The sequence below is a fragment of the Sinocyclocheilus anshuiensis genome, unplaced genomic scaffold (genome assembly GCF_001515605.1).
Source record: "Sinocyclocheilus anshuiensis isolate Anshui unplaced genomic scaffold, SAMN03320099.WGS_v1.1 scaffold13, whole genome shotgun sequence".
NCBI lineage: Eukaryota > Metazoa > Chordata > Actinopteri > Cypriniformes > Cyprinidae > Sinocyclocheilus > Sinocyclocheilus anshuiensis.
The window spans coordinates 1,953,731-1,966,890 of record NW_015538026.1 but is presented as its reverse complement, the minus strand read 5'-3'; the positions used below and the strand labels follow the sequence as shown (position 1 = coordinate 1,966,890).

General features: G+C 38.1%; 1 pseudogene; it reads right to left on the bottom strand.

Moving 5' to 3' along the window:
• Positions 1–10,531, bottom strand: part of LOC107679693 (beta-citrylglutamate synthase B-like) — a 24,248-nt pseudogene extending 13,717 nt beyond the window's left edge.
• Between the last annotated feature and the right edge of the window lie 2,629 nt (positions 10,532–13,160).

Genomic DNA, 13,160 nt, shown 5'->3' with positions numbered 1-13,160 from the left:
TCTTAAACATAAAATAACCTGATCCTGTTTGATCAAGGCATGCGACTGTTCTGACTTGTCCAATTTTCAGCATCAGTTTTTCATCTTGTATCAAAATTCTGTCTATTCATTGTATGCATTTGAAATATAGAGTTGGGTTTTGTTTTATTGTACCCAAGTGTACCTAAAATAAAAAGTGTTTAATATACAGGTTTGTGGCTCTTAATTTCCGATTAATTAACCATTTGTAATCTTATGTTTACTGTTCATTTTTTATAAATATAGGATTTGTATTAAATCTATATTCATTCATATAGTCAAATCGAATCGAGAATTGAAATCAAAAGATCGAATCGAAATAGAGTATCGAATCGAAAATCGAAATCGAATTGAATTGAGCTTGAAAATCGAAATCGAATCAAATTGGAACATCTGAATCGATACCCAGCCCTACTTAAAACCAGCCTTCACTTAGTAAAAACTAAAATCACTCTGGCACTCGTCGGATTTTACTTCACAAATCATGCGTTTTGACTTGGATTATGAATACAAGAGCAATCAAACTTTCATAAAAATGGCAAATAATGTAATTTTGTTGTTTGGATGGAACAGAACACACTAAACAGCAGATGATGACAAGAAAGGATTTCAGAGATTACAAAGGCAAGCATGTGTGAGCATTCAGGAGATAACAGGAAATGTAAAACGGAGGATATAAAAGGAGCCATGAAAGAACAAGAGAAAGACAAAACATGAATGCGTCACAGAATTTCTAATCTCTCCAGCTTCTCCGCCATTTTAGGATGGAGCAACACGCACAAACCACGACTCAGCATCTTCACTAGCAACTGCTACATCAGCACTCCCTCTTCCTCTCATGGATCAAAGCAGATGGGACTTGAATGCATGCAGTTAGCAGTATGACAGGACTATACAGGCATGACGAGACGGATATTATTGATTTTCAAAAATATAAGTATATATCATTATTTACTGTATTGACTGAATAGACAGTTGTAATAGAATTTCAGTTTAGCATATTGCGAACCTAAAAGCGTAACACTTGGAAAAAAAAGAATACAAAGATCACACAAATATTGGGTGCACCACTTCATTTCTTCATTATTACAACAAACCATGAAATATCTACACAATAATTGTGTAATATTACAAGTTAAAATAAAAAAGTGATATCTATTTTAATATATAATAAAATACAATTCATTCTTGTGATGGTAAAGCGGAATTTTCAGCAGGCATTACTCCAGTCTTCAGTGTCACATGATCCTTCAGAATCATTCTAAAATGCTGATTTGGTGCTAAAGTAACATCTTTATTTCAAATGGTAGTGTATACTCATAATTGACATTTCTCTCGCCATGTCCACTATCTTGGATGGTGTCAGTGGCTCACTAAATTTTGAAACCCCAGATAATTCTTAGTATTTTCTTAACACTGATTAACATGGCAGCACATTTATTTTTTTCATTGGTTGTAATCATGCTAACTTATTGACTTTTCAGGGGGTTTTTTTCAACCCCACAACCTGGGGGGAAAAAAACAGTGCATATATATATATATATATGCCAACTGTAACCAAAAAGGTACACTAAAAGATCAGGCTCATACCGGTCTGACTAATTTCCGGAGGAAATGACAGTCATACACTCACTGTGACAATAAGAAATCAGCCCTCAAGCACTTGTAAGTGTACACATCTTTATTTGTTTTATCTTACATGCATGAGTTAATAAAAGACAATCAAGTTTTTTTTTCTGCCTGAGGCTCAATCAGTAAATGTATCCACAGACTCAGAAAACATAGCACACATGCCGTCTACCTCCTTCACTTCCCCCTTCTGTCAGTTCTGTGGCAGCTGTCTCACTGTGGGTAAATGGCTCGTTTCCACTGAGTGGTACGGTACAGTACAGTACGATTCGGTACGGGTAACCCTGATCAGGCTTGCGTTTCCACTGCCAATAGTACCCTTCTTGATAGGCGACGGCGTATGCCAGAAAGTAGCGATCGACGATTAACTTTTTGTTAAATGTCAGTTTTAATGAACAATAATAACCATTATAAAAGTATAAGTACAAAGTATAAGAGGCTTATATAAGAGGAAATAAAGACAAAAGCAAACAATTCAGTCAACCGTATGCTATAAAGTCAGCACTGTACTACGGTAAAGTTCAAAATAAATATATAAAGTTCCACATAACTTTGTGCTCAGCCAAAACGATATGACCAGGAATAAATAATAGATTCATGAGACCACGAATGCCTGTTAAATATAGACTACCCAAAACTAATTGTATCTCGTGTTTAATCACTACAGAGACATCAGAGCCAGCGGCAAATGTCAGAAGGACTAGCCGAGCTAAGGCTGCTCTATGTGGATACATGAGCACCGAGCGCCCGGTGATCGCCTTGAGCTCCGAAACTGGCATAGCAAATTTTCAAATAGGTGCTATCTTTATAAATAAACCACAGATGAGATTTAAACAATTACATTCTCGCCTGAAAAACTCTTAAAACTACATTTCATGACACAATAACAGTAATATTTAGAAAACTATGTGGGTTTTGGGCAATGACGTTTCACAAGTCCACAAGAACAGACAAGAACGCATATTGAGAAACGGCTATTGTCTGTGTGAAAATATAAAATTATAAAATACACGGCTATATTTTTGTGTTTGCACACTCTGATGTAAATAAGCCCAACACTCATGGACAGCAAAGCGGAACGAGGGAAGGACGCTTTATCCCCTTGTATCATGCAAAAGTGACGATTATAGTCAACCAATCAACGTTCTGCAGTGAGTTTAGCTCCACCCTTTTGGTACCCTTTGCTGTGCTAGGTACCCCAACGGAAGGGTAACAAAAAAGTGGTACGTTACGGTTCGCTATTTTGGTACCATTCACAACTTCTGACAGTGGAAACGGAATCAATTGCATACCGTACGGTACCGAACCGTACCGCTCAGTGGAAACGAGCCATAAGAAACACAACTGACTCTCACTAAATCCAGAGCAAGTGAGAATTTCAGGGTAACCTACTGTGTTAAGTACAGTATAGACGCAGGTTTAACCTACTTCAGAGGTGTGCTTTGAGGGTGAGATGAGCTGGTATTAGATACAGGTAGGTAAACCGACAAAACAAACAAGTAACAAGACAAGTAACGCCCATTAACAGATACCACAGCTAATCGCACAGTGTCTGGACAATACCACACAATTACTCAATATAAACTTCTGTTCAAAAATGTGGGGTTGGTACAATTTAATGTTTTCGAACGACAGCTCAGGCTTACCAAGACTGCATTTGTTTGCTAAAAAAAATATATATATATATATATATACAGTACATCATTTGAAATGCTACAATTTTAAGGATCTTCTTTTTTTTTTTAATTAAGGATATATGCTATTTGAATATTTTAAAATTCAATTTATTCCTGTGATGGCAAAGCTGAATTTTATTACTCAAGTCTTCAGTGTCACATGATCCTTCAGAAATCATTCTAATATGTTGATCTGGTGTTCAAGAAACATTTCTTATTATTATCATCAGTGTTATCGATGAATAAAAGTATTAGAGGTCGACCGATGTATCGGTTTTGCCGATTAATCGGCACAACTTGTTCATTCTCGAAGTAAACTTGTGTCCGTTTGGTGATTAAATAAACTGTTTTAGACCGCTGCTCAAGTTGAATGCGACGCGTCCGGAGTGTGTATGATACCGGCGAGTTCTCCTAGACTCAGCGCTGTGCTTTTATTTTGATTAGATATTCATCAAGTGTTCAAGAATAGAAGCAGTTAAAGTGTGAGAGTATACATACAATATCCATATGTATATAATTTTAATGCTATAGCCTTTGTGTATATATTTAAAGATGTGCATCTTTAAGCATAACAGTTGAAATTAAATGGTAACACTTTAAAATAAGAGTCCATTTGTAGCATTAAGATTAATGAAAGCTGTGTAAGTATTGTTCCTTGTTAGAGTGCGTTAATTTCAACATTTACTATTATTATTTCTTTTTTTTACTACTACTACTAGTATGGTTCAGTACTGTTTTTGTTAATAAAGCACTATTTTAGTTTTTGTTCAGTATCAATTTTAAAACTATCGGTTAATTAATCGGTATCGGCCAGTGTGGTCCAACCTAGCTATCGGTGTCGGCAAAATCCACTATCGGTCGACCTCTAAAAAGTATTAATATTTTTATCTTACTAATTCCAAACTTTATAATGGTAGTAGAACTGAAAATTAATTGATTTGTTTTACTTAATTGAAATGCATTTTTAGAGTTTTGAATACATGTCATTCAGCTGCCAATGAGAGCAGAACAGCACCATTCCCTGCAGGATTACACATTTTCCACCATAATCATCACCAAAAAAAAAAAATCAAGTTGGCCTTTCATTCATAAACAAGCTAGACTACCATAAACAACTCCCATCTTAACACATACAACCTAATCTGTGTGCATTAAGGGCTAGAACTGGCATTCATTCTTGTATGATTACACTAGATAGATACACCACAGAAACCCTAAATTCAGCCCTGAAAGCCAGTGAATTCACAGCAGTGTCATCCAACACTGAGGAGCCTAACCAAATAAATTGCATTCTGCATTTGTTTATGAATGTACATTTAGCTTTTTCCTAGTTGACAATCATGGGGAACTACCTCAATCTTAACACACAACAGATACCAATGCCATTTAAACACTACACCTCTCCATCCTCCTCTATACCTATAAAATCCTCCCAAGGATTTTATTTATATAATGAAATGTCTTCGGAAGTGGTTGATTAAATCATTCCTGTCTGAAGTTTCACTTACCGCCAACTACAGTTTTTTTTTTAGCATGCTTGCAGTTTGTGAATGTGTGAGACTTTAAATTGGTGTTAGATTTTGCATCTCTCAGAGGAATGGACGCTTGACATCAAAAAGTAACACACACTTCGCTCACACCATCAATGAAGTGAAAATCACAGTCACAAGTCTTGAACCCTGATTACCTATTGATTGTTTGATTGCTGCATGTGGCGCAACACACAGCAGGAGATATGATAACTATACACACTCTTGCAGTGCCTGTCAACAGGTTCACCAATGGATTTGCACCATCTTTCAATTAAAGGGGTCATAAACTGCCTTTTTTATTATTTTGTACTGTTCTCTGAGGTCCACTTATGTTTTCAAACAAATTAGAAGTAATAGGCTATTTTCTGTCCTGTTTTGAACCCCCTCATCGGAACACTCCATTTGAATAGGCATGGCGTATTGTAGACTCAGAAGTAGGGATGTAACGATTCACTCAACTCACGATTCGATTCACGATTATTATTTTTTTACAAAATGAGATTTAAGACAAATTATAAATTAAATGTGTCCTTTTATTATTGCTTGGACAAAATATTGTACGTTTCTTTGTGAAATTGAAATGACACTATAATAATATACTAATATAGGATTTGTAAATTATTGCTCTTTTGTTGGTTTTGATTGCTTCTATTGAATAAGTAACACAAATAAAATAAATCTCTTCATATAAACAAACTAAGGCTTTGGCTGTGCTCTTTCCTTTTAAAATTAGAGGCAACCACTGCATTTTAATCTTGATCCAAACAAAGATGCTGCATACATGCAACATGAGCAGTTTTTAATCAAATTACACTGTATAATTTCTAAAATTGAAGCAAAAACAGAATGGTTTGACTTCAGTTTTGTTGTGAAACTATGCATAAAAAAAATGTGAGCATCTCAACCGATTTGAATCGTCACATATTTAAATCGATTTTCAACCGGCTCGTGGTTAATCGTTACATCCCTACTCGGAAGTAAACGCCCACTGCTATGATTGGCTCACTGTTGCCAACTGCTGACAGCCTACATCCTTCATAGATGGACGCTGCCGTGATTTAGGTTAAAAACGCATTATAGACGATTCAAATCGGTTGAGATGCTAAACAAATCGCGATTCATTTAGGTGTAGGAGTTTATATGAATGTATGTCTGAGGGGAAATTACTGTCTTTAGAAAAGATTAGATGGTATTTTCTCTTTTGATCTTGCCTCTGTATAAAGCATATTAAAGTTCTTAAGTGCAGGCTGTGCAGTGCTGCTTTGTTTACAGCGGAAACCAAGGAAACGCTTTAAGCGCCACCTGCTGGCAGAGAGTGAATCTGCGTCTCATTCAGCTCATCTGCTGTTTGTTTCATGCAGATAATTTTAATGTATAGTTTCACAAATCTGAAGTCAAATTATTCTGTTTTTCCTTCAAATTTAGAAATTATACAGTGTAATTTAGATTAAAAACTCATGTTGCATGTATGCAGCATCTTTGTTTGGATCAAGATTAAAATGCAGTGGTTGCCTCTAATTTTAAATGGAAAGAGCACAGACAAAGCCTTAGTTTGTTTATATGAAGAGATTTCTTTTATTTGTGTTATTTGATTTGGGGCTTGTTTAAAAATGTTAATTTAGTTTTGTTATTTACATTTACTTTATATTAAAATTTTGTTATTTAGCAGACGCTTTTATCCAAAGCAACTTACAAATGAGGACAATAGAAGCAATCAAAACCAACAAAAGAGCAATAATATACATTGAAATAATATATTTCAATTTCATACAGCATCGTCTTTTACTTTCAATCTTTCTGAAAATCCTGTGTTGAATTGTGCCTTGTTTGTAAACAAATCTGCTGTGAAATGAAGTGACCAAAGCAGGACCAAGTTCTTACTGACGCGGTCTGGAACTTCATTAAAAAAAAAAAATCAAGCTAATCCACTCTTTCCTAATGTTGGGATCAGATGGAAATCAATGCAATTAGTTTTTTGCATTTATGTGTTTTTCCACAGCTTGGCACTGCAAAGCATTTCGTTGTCTTCAGAGCCATCTTTATTGTTTGGTTTCTGCGTAGACCTGTGCGTTCACTTCTCTCGTAAACACTACTATGTGCGCGAATTGGTGGGTGGGGCTAAACAGGCAGTGATGTCGATCTTCTTCTGAAGAGGTGGCGCTTATCCACACTATTACATCATAGAGTAGAACATTCCACAAGCTGCCTTGGACTGCCTTCAATATAAACAAAGCCTTAGTTTGTTTATATGAAGAGATTTCTTTTATTTGTGTTATTTGATTTGGGGCTTGTTTAAAAATGTTAATTTAGTTTTGTTATTTACATTTACTTTATATTAAAATTTTGTTATTTAGCAGACGCTTTTATCCAAAGCAACTTACAAATGAGGACAATAGAAGCAATCAAAACCAACAAAAGAGCAATAATATACATTGAAATAATATATTTCAATTTCATAAAGAAACATGCAGCATTTTGTCCAAGCAATAATAAAAGGACACATTTATTTATCATTTGTCTTAAATCTCATTTTGTACAAAAATCGTGAATCGAATCGTGAGTTGAGTGAATTGTTACATCCCTGATAGAACATATCAGTACAAACGATCTATAATAACAGACAAAGCAATAGTGACCACGTAATAAAAACAGTTACTCACACTTGTGTGGTGCGACATTACTGTCGGATCCAACATAGTCGACTCGGCACAGCATCGTCTTTTACTTTCAATCTTTCTGAAAATCCTGTGTTGAATTGTGCCTTGTTTGTATTTATGTGTTTTTCCACAGCTTGGCACTGCAAAGCATTTCGTTGTCTTCAGAGCCATCTTTATTGTTTGGTTTCTGCGTAGACCTGCATTTGCCTCTCTCGTTATTTACTTACTACATACACGAATTGGTGTGCGGGGATAAACAGGCAGTGATGTAGAAGCAGGCGTTGATCTTCTGAGGAGGTTAAGTTTAGCAACACCATTTCGTTTTGGCAGATTGGCTTCAATATAAGCTGATTTTAGACTAACAAGAAAGTTTTGAATTCTGAAACTTACACAGGATGTTTTTATAGTACAATGACCTCTTATGTGTCAAAAGATCAAGATAATTTTGATTTCTCAGTTCATGACCCCTTTAAATGAGACATGTTCAGGAATTTTGATATGGCCTCATGTGCTGGTATTTAACTGCAATGTTTTTACTGACATAAGAGATCATGATCAAATGTTGACCTACACTGTTCCATGTGTCTAACGTTGATGATGTAACAGCAGAATGTCAGGATCTTTGGGGGTTTAAATCCCAAAGCTTAACCACCTCTTAATCAGACCAAGACAGGATCCAGGCCAGCAGATTAAACACAAATACACACACAAATATAACATGCCAGCAACCTGCACCAGTTGTGCTGCTCTCCAGACAGCTGTCTACCTTTTCATTAAAGTAGGTCAATATGGTCTCAGTTCTTCTCTCCTTCACTTATCTTGTCTGTTTGGGTCTTCCTGTTAGACTGGCAGTCCTTCATGTTGTCACACACCACTAAACTTAAAGCAGTTGATTCAAAGCAAAGCTGCATTGGTGCATAGCCACTCCCTTTACCTCAGGTCCATGCAAAATGTCCCAGTACCCATCTGCCGCCCCTAAAAGAAATGCTGTCACCTCAAAGCAAAACAGCCCCACCCACCCACAATGGCAACACTGGTGTCAATGACTCAGATCATTGTCTTATGAAACACTTTGCAACTCGCTGTCAGCTGATTATTAAAGGAACAGTTAAGATGAAAATGAAAACATCACCATTTACTCACCCTCATGTTGTTCCAAACCCATATGTCTTGCTTCCAAAAAGACGATAAGCATAATGACCAACTCAGTCACCATTCACTTGCACTGCATGGAAAGAAAGATGCAATTAAAGTGAATGGTGACTCAGGCTGCCATCTCCTTTTGTAGTCCACTGAAGAAAATCAGCTTGGAACAACATATGGGCGATTAAATGAAAGATGTTTTTATGATCTGTCCATTTAACTTAAACGGCATGACCACCACAAATGTTTTCTTCATATTCGAGTGGGTTCTACAGGCTCCAAATTCACACACTAGGTCTTAAAGTGACCTGAAATCATCTTTGGTATAAACCACTGCTGTCTCAGATGTTCAAGTGGTTAAGTATATAAGTTAATATAAAAACTAAACTGGTAAAACAAGATAGATTAATCCATGACTAAGAGGATTCGATATAACGTTAGGTGTATGTATCTTTTGAGCATCCCGGATACCTCAAGTTCATTAGACAATATCTGTATCTTTCGTATGGCTACCAAACCGTGATGCTATTACAACAATAATCGTCTAAACGACGGTACAAACTTCCTCCGACTGATTAAACGTTTTAAAAATCGTATTTCAGTCGAGGTTGACACGTGGCGAATCGATTATTGCGACGCAAGCCCTTTGTATGTGGAATCTCGCGCGAATGCGTCATAACATCTCAGTTTAATCTATTGGATAAAAGCTTGCGCATTGAATATAAACACCCAAAAAATATTTTAAAAAATCCAAAATTATAAAGAGTGTAACACCTTAATATAACGGGTCTTTGTGAACGTCGCGCCATCTGCGCTCGACGCGTTATGTGTTGATAATGAACGTGCTCGTGACTGTCCCGCGCGCACATGGTGCAACAATAAACGCTGATATAAACACATTCACGTCAGTATTTAGATTAGATATCAAATGTTCGATATAAGATTACAACAATTTCTCAACGATTTTAAGCGGCCTTCCATCCATCGGCTAGGCTGTGCTGTGCTGGCTGAAAGTGGGTTAGGCGGTCACCCCACGCACATCTAACGTTACACAAAACACGCTCACGCGGTGATGTACATCCGCTCAATGTAAGCGCGCTAACCATCCACATTGACCCGCTATTTAGCCAACTCAACAGTTTAAACACAAAACTATGTCCGTGCTCGTACAGAAGGAATGCGTTTGTGAATGTATATGTATGTGTGCGGTTTTTACCGAGCTGTCCATCCGTGATGGTCAGGACGATCTCATCCATTAGAAGATAGCGGAATTCAACATCGTCCTCGGCGCAGCGCTCCTTCAGAGCTCGCAGGATCTGGACCTGCGGGTACTCCTGGCTGATCCGCCGGTCTGTGATAAACCACACCCGGGAGCACATGTTTTGGAGCTCGGAGTGCGGAACTTCTGGTAGCTTGCAAACAGGAACACGAAGCAGAAGCCACACAAAGACCCGCGACACTGTTTAAAAAAAAAATCCCAGGTACATTAATCCGGTTTTACCAGATCCGAAATTACGCAACAACACACCAAAAATCGATATTTAACGAACACGCGGTGAAAGGCTGCGGTTTTGCCTCCTAAATAACCTAAAGATGATAACGCGCTCCCCCGCTGAGGGACAACAGTAACTGCCCCCAACACGGGCTAACAAAAGCCTCGTTGCGGAACTCGGGCCCTATCGCTTCCTACGATTCAGGCTTCAACGATAAAAACGAAAAAAAAAAAAATCGCGAATAAATGGAGAGCGGGTGGATGAGAGGCTGGATGTTGTGACGAGAGATGCCCCTGCTGGTCTCCGGCGCTCGCGCTGCTCTCAGCCCTACGCCTCGGCTTTTCCAGCACGCGCTTTGCGTTTACAACTCTTCCCCTCGCGCTCATGCACGGCCCGCACCAGCCAATGAGCGAGAAGGACTCGCACTCGCATCGACCAATCGCAGGACAGAGTCCTCACCGCGAACCAATAAGAGACGATAACAAGAGGAGGCTCGAGATGTCCGCAGGAGCCAATGGGAGATGCTCAGTGAGCGAGGCAGAGGGGAGGGGTGACGTATGCGCGGGTGCGCGCGCGCTCGCTCTCTTGTAAGATTTTTTTAGTGTTGTGTGTGTGAGCGCGTGGCAGGAATTTCAGCAAGGGAGAGGGGAGGGAGTCTCCAGGAGCGCGCACTGCCCCCGAACCGGTTCAGACCGGGCGTGGGGCGGTTTGGTTTGGGTACCAACGCCTCTTGCTCATGATACGTGTTGAAACGGTCAAAAAAAAAAAAACGGTTGAGAAAAGAACCCCCCCCTCCCTTGCGTCTGCAAGCGCATCATTACTCTTTTGTGTAGCTCAATCAGCGTTTTCTTAGTTTCGTGGCAACACCAATAACAACAAAACATCGAAGATCCTCTTCTTGTCAAGGCAGATGTCGGATATGGATAGCTTGTCAATCGTCAGTATGGAAATATGAGTCAATGTACCACTATGCCTCGGAGTAACGTTTATGGCTTTGTGTAATTTCTTTTGTGGTATTAATGATTTCTTTTGTGGTATTAATGATTTCTTTTGTGGTATTAATGCCTGTTGCATCGACTCTTTACGTGATGCGTCAGGGATGCGGAACCTTTACTAGATCATACCACGACAAATGACCCACTTCGGCTTTGTTTACACCCAGAGAGGTTGAGGGAGGGGGCAAGGGGAGGAAGAGAGAACAGGCATTATAGATACAGACATTATTGAACCTGCAAGTAAATAAAGGGTTTTCAATCAAATTCGCCCTCTCTCAGATGAATCTGTTCAGTTCGCTGTGAAATGTGGTCTCTGTAACGTTCACAGAAATATCACGATGCAGTAAATTATCATTTCAGCCTAACAGTCCTGTTGGTCCCGCCCTTATCTCGACCGAACACGTCCGTCAACCCATAGACATATAAATACCTAGACGCCTCATTGGCCGTCTCGGTCCGTTGCTGCGATACGTCAACGCGTCCGCCATATTGGTGCGGGCAAGAGTTCCCTGTAAACAAATGCAACGAACAGGGAGAGCTGCGGTTTTTCTGTATAAAAATATGACAACGTTTGTTTTTATCAACTGATATCAGTGGTTTATGATCTACGTGGTGTACAAAAAAAATCCAGATACTTAAAATCTCGATAGTTAAATTAGTATTTTATATGTCTATGCATCAACCCCCAGCGCCAAATTCCTTAACCAATCAGCTTTCAAGAGATATTTTCAGGGCGGAACATTTATGGCGTGATACTCGTTATTTATTTCTTTTCTGTCGAAACAGATAACATACATTTGCGCAGCCTGAATAATGTTTATAAAACTACGACCCTCTCATGTTACCGAAGTGCTTTAATATGATGGACAAATTTAACTTTTCCTTCAGCAAATGCATTGCAAATACATTACTTCTAAACAATGAAAACTAGAAGACACCAGTGATGTCAGCGACGGAGATGTAAATGTCGTTGTGATGCGATCGTGAGGCGAGTCAATGCTTCCACCAAGTGGTTATTATTAGTATAACATCAACACGTGCTTTACATTACTGCCATATTGAAGATTTTATTGGCATAATAAAATACTTACGTAAAATATATAGCATAATAATATATATAAATGTTGGATTTTTTCTCCATTCATCGAAGTAAACAGTTGTGCAGTTAATAAAGACAATAAACACTCCCATAGTTCAGTAGTATTTAAATACATTTAAATAAAAACTCTACCCCTCCTTTGTCCTCTCACATTTCAGTACAGTAATTTAATCTATTAAACTGCATATGATAATAAACCTTTATTTAGGGTGGTCAGAGTAGCCTTGCACTTAAAATCTAATATGCTAACTGAAAGTTTATGAGTTTCAGTCCCAGATATTTTGAGTAATGGCAGAGGTGTAAAGAGTACCTAAAAACCATACTTGAGTAAAAGTACAGGTAACTTACAGTGAAAATTACTCCACTACACGTTACAAGTCAGCAATTCCAAAACAACTTGAGTAAAAGTCTTAGAGTATTTGATTTGTACAGTACTTAAGTATTTTACTTATACTAAATATAGGCTCAAAGATGCACTAGTCAAAGAGACATGCCAGTGAAAAACTGTAACGTTGTGGAGAAGCTGCAGAAAACAGGCAGAGGCAAGGATCTATGTGCTGGTATTTCATGGAAAAACTAGAACAAACAATAAGGCAAAAACCAAAGGGAACGAAGAACAGAATGACTGGCAAACAGACAACCATTACATTCAACAACTCACAAAGAACTAAAGAAAAACTAGGGCTATATATACACACAGGGGGCTAACAAGCTTAAAGGGGTCATATGATGCTGCTAAAAAGAACATTATTTGGTGTATTTGGTGTAATGAAATGAGTTTATGCGGTTTAAGGTTCAAAAAACACATTATTTTCCACATACTGTACATGATTGTTTCTCCTCTATGCCCCGCCTTTCTGAAATGCATCGATTTTTACAAAGCTCATCGTTCTGAAAATCAAGGGGTAAAAAAAAAAA